This window comes from Lactuca saligna, chromosome 9, assembly GCF_052625555.1.
Source record: "Lactuca saligna cultivar CGN05327 chromosome 9, ASM5262555v1, whole genome shotgun sequence".
Classification (NCBI taxonomy): Eukaryota; Viridiplantae; Streptophyta; class Magnoliopsida; order Asterales; family Asteraceae; genus Lactuca; species Lactuca saligna.
This window is the reverse complement of record NC_136425.1, coordinates 188,406,174-188,410,745: the sequence shown is the minus strand read 5'-3', so window position 1 is coordinate 188,410,745 and position 4,572 is coordinate 188,406,174. Positions and strand designations below refer to the sequence as shown.

The following is a 4,572-nucleotide window of genomic DNA, read 5'->3' as shown; positions in this document are numbered from 1 at the left end:
TGCTGGCTTTTCTTCAGATGTACTCGGCGAGTAGATCGGGTCTACTCGGCGAGTAGGGCTTTCAGCTTGGTTCTTTATTTCTTCATACTCCGCTTCTTCCAACAGTCTTTCAATCTCTAATAAGTCCTTTTCTGGATCGAATACTTCTTCCAAAGCTGCAAACTTGCTGGAATCTTCAGGTATGTCTTCTTCTAATAATTCGCCAAGCATGTCGATTGAGAACGTCGTGTCGTCACTACTCCTTGAGTACTTCATGGCTTGGTCTACCCCGAATCTCACTGAATCGTCCCCAACTCGCAATGTGAGCTTAGAATCTCTCATATCTACGATGGCGCTAGCGGTGTTGAGGAAGGGTCTTCCAAGGATGATTGGCACTTGCGGATCCGCCTCCATGTCGAGAATAATGAAATCAGCCGGGAAGACAAATTTGTCTACTTTCACTAGCAAATCTTCACATATGCCTCTTGGGAAAGTAACAGTCTTGTTTGCCAAATGGATTGCCATCCGAATTGGCCTTGGCTCCGGAAGGTCCAGCTTCTTCAAGAACGAGTATGGCATAAGGTTCACACTTGCTCCAGAATCAGCTAAGGCATGAATTGCAGCCAAGTTGCCAAATTGGCAAGGCAAAGTTAAGCTCCCCGGATCACCCTTCTTCTTTGGTAATTTGTTTAGCATAGCGGCGGAGCAATTCTCATTAAGTACTACTTTCTGCACTTCCTCCATCTTTCTTCTGTTAGTGAGGAGTTCCTTAAGGAACTTTGCATACTTGGGCATTTGCATGACGGCTTCAATGAAAGGAATGTTTATTTGAAGAGTTTTAATATGATCAAGAAACTTCTGATATTCCTCTTCCTGCTTCTCCTTCTTGGCTCGGGCTGGGTATGGCATTGGAGGCTGGTATGGTTTCAAGGGTGGCTGTTCTTTTGTTTTTGCAGATGTACTCGCCGAGTCCATCGGTCCTACTCGGCGAGTAGGGCTCTCAGATTGTGAGTGTTGGTTTTCGACTTGTACATCTGTTCCTTCCTTCAGTGAGTCCTTGTTTGCTTCAGTTCGAATGGGGGCCAGGGGAGTAATAATCTTCCCACTTCTTGTGGTAACAATATTTACTTGCGCGCCTCGTGGGTTGTTCTCGGTTTTGCTAGGAAGCTCACCCGGTGACCTTTGGTTTAGTTGTTGAGCAAGTTGCCCAAGCTGTGTTTCTATGTTGTGGATGGATGCTTGCTGGTTCTTGAGCATTGTTCTTGTTTCTTGGATAGCAGCATCGTGATCACTATGTCTTTCTCGGAAGCAGCCACAAATTTAGTTAGCATTTCTTCCAAGCTCGGCTTCTTCTCTTGCACCGGCTCCTCCTTTTGGTAAAAGCCTCTCCCTTTTTGTCTGTACTTCTCCTCCTTGGCCTTCTTGTACTCTTCGTAAGGCAGCCACTCCTTCTTTTGTTTGCGTCAGTCCTCATCATACCGGTCACTGCTCGAATAGCATACTTGTGCCTTTTTGTTGTCGTTCTCATCCAAATCGTAATCTCTAGTGAGGTGAGGTCCATTGCAATTTTCGCAACCCACCCGTATGGCATGGATAGTTTGATCCATTTTGTCCATTCTCCTATCCATGGTTTTTAACATGGCCATGACCGCGGATAAATCTTCAGTAGCAGCGTATGCGGCTCCCCTCGTGACATCATTCCTAGGGTTGTGGTATTCTCTAGAGTGTTTAGAGAATTCTTCAATTAATTCTTTGATCACCGGGGGTGGCTTCTTTGTAAGTGGGACTTGTGAGTCTAGCAGCTGCCGGGTCGTGACATTGACTCCATCATAAAAGATGGAAACTTCTTGTTGGCTATTTAGATCATGGTGTGGGCAATTTCGTAGCAGACTTTTGTACCTCTCCCATGCTTCATATAACGACTCTCCAGCTTGTTGTTCAAAGTTTGCAATGGCCTTCTTGAGTTTGGCTATCTTGGATGGTGGGCAAAAGTGATCAATAAATTCTTCCTTCATTCTGGCCCAAGTAGTGACTGACCCGGGAGGAAGTGATTTGAGCCAGTCTTTAGCAGCACCCTTGAAGGTTACCGGAAGCATCCGAAGTAGTTGAGTTTCGCGGGTTACATTTGGAATGTTGAAGTAATCAGCAACATCATTTACTTCATCCAAATGTTTGTAGGCATCTTCATGATCTTTCCCATAGAAAGGTATTTCCTTGAGTGAAGCTAGGATATGACCTTTTAGCTCGAAGGTGGCAGTTGCGGGAATTGCGGGTTGCACAAGTCCCGGGCCATGGTCGTCGCGCATCCTCTTCTTCCATTCTCTCATGGGAATTTCATCAATGTTAGCCATAGTGAATGCTAACTCTTCCTCCGATTCGGTTTCTTGTTCGTACGTTGCCTCGTCTTCTTCCTCAGTTTCGTATCTAGTATCTTCTTGAATTGGCTCCTCAATTATCAAGGAAGCGCTTGAAGCTCCTGATTTGCTGCTCTTCTTTTTCCCAAAAACAGTCTTCAAGTTGGACAATGGTGATTTCTTTGGTGTGCTTGAACTCTCCACGTCCTTCCTTTTGTTTCTTTTCAATTCGGATTCGGGGTCTTCAAACGGGGGTACCAGTGGTGTGTTTGCTCCTCTGGTCATGAAAGTCCTGAAATTGATCAAATAAAAACGTAAAAAAAAACAAAAAGATTGTAAACAAATAATAAAAATTTCTAACTAAACTGTTACTCGCCGAGTAGGTGCGAGTGCACTCGGCGAGTATCAGTGATATTTCAAAAAAAATCTAAGTTTTTAACCTAACTAAAACAAATACTAAAACCTAATTACTAGTTACTAAATTGCAATAAATGAACTTTATGCAAGTAAACTCACACAAAGGATCGAAAAAATTAGGAATTAGCTTAATTATTTAGAACCGTTCCCCGGCAACGGCGCCAAAAACTTGATGTGTGTAAATTCAACTAGTTTTATCCCTACTTTTTATTAGCAATTCGAGCACACAAAGGCAGTGAACCTGTCTATAAGTGGTATAGATTGATAACTAAGGTATCGAACTCAGGGAACGGGTAATTAAACTAATAGCTAATTTTAACTAAAACAAATAATAAAAGTAAAGGGTTTTTCTCTAGTTTTGCAAGACTAGAAACTTAAACAAACTAAATTAACTAATTAACTAAAGCAACAACTATTTACCAAATTTAATAAAGATGTTTCTATTTAGGTTCAACCAATTCACTCCTATGGTTATTTAAGTTAAGGTGGATTAATTGCTATTGGTTACCAATGATAATAGTTAGGTTCATATTCATTACTCCTAACCCTTAGACAATTAACTAATTTAAGCGTTGATCAAGTGTTTAAACTAATTAATTCCCTAGATTAATTATTTGGATTAAATAAGATTTGTAATGGTCAATTAAGTTATTAATTCAATTAACCTCTTGTTGATGGTTTCTCAAACAAGCTCACACATTAATCTTCCTATTTTCTTATTAATCTTAGTTTCATACTCATTACTTTCAAGCATACGTTTTAGCATTCACATAGACATATGAGGTTAAAAATTAAGTGATGTTCATGCAACCTAATTGCCTTCCAATTAACAGAAAATAGTAGTGATTAATACATAAGGTTCTTTAACAAACTTAATTTAATAAATCACCAATAGACAATTAAACAAGAATTAATAATTAAACCATAGGAGTTCTTTGGTATTCCCCAAACAGAAACAAAAACGAGTTTAGCTCATAGTTGCAGTAGAAACAAACACAAAAAAAAAAGTTTATGAAATCAAACATGTTTAATTCCTAAGTCTAAGTGGTAGAATTAACCTAATTGCTTGAATTCTTCCAACTCTTGAAGCTTAGGATTCCTTAGCGCCTTCTGAACCTTTTAGTCGCAGCTAATCCTTCAAAAATCGCCAGGGGTTCCATCTCATGGGATAAGGATTCGTCTTTAAAAGATATCCCAAAACAGATGGTACTCGGCGAGTAGCAGAATCAACTCACCGAGTAGGTCCATACTTATCCGTCTTTAAATTAGCAGTCGTATTTATCTTCTGGCATATCGTCGTGTACTCGCCGAGTAGGGTCGATCTACTCGCCGAGTAGGTCCTTCTTTCACTCTTTAATCTTCACTTGCTTTCCCTTTTCTCCTTTTTTGCCTCCAAGCATATCTTTTGGACTGAAAACACAATTCAAAGCATTTTAAGTACCTTTTGTCCATATTATTCTCATAATTAACCAAAAATAACTAAGAATATATGTTAAATAATTAACTAATTATGCACATATCAGTATGCATGGCCTATGTGGTATGTTACTTGGATATGTGTATGTGTGGTGTGTGGTATGTTCTAGGGAACTCACTAAGCATTTCACTTACAGGTTGTTGAATTGTTTCAGGTACATCAGAGCCAAAAGGCAAGGGCAAGGCGTGATGGTGCGGTGTGCACTCTATCTATCTCTTTTTCATTAATATGTTTATGGACACACTCTGATAATCTATATAATGTAACGGATGGTGTTTTTAACTAAACATGAGATTCAGGGTTTTATGGCAATGTGTTATTTAAATTAAATGAAATTTTTTTGTG

The 4,572-nt window shown here is 39.8% G+C and overlaps 1 non-coding gene across 1 annotated transcript; it reads left to right on the top strand.

Moving 5' to 3' along the window:
• Positions 1-1,839: 1,839 nt before the first annotated feature.
• On the top strand, positions 1,840-1,946 carry LOC145019038 (small nucleolar RNA R71). The gene has a single exon (XR_013667357.1). It is a non-coding gene; the product is annotated as a small nucleolar RNA R71 (small nucleolar RNA).
• Positions 1,947-4,572: the final 2,626 nt, after the last annotated feature.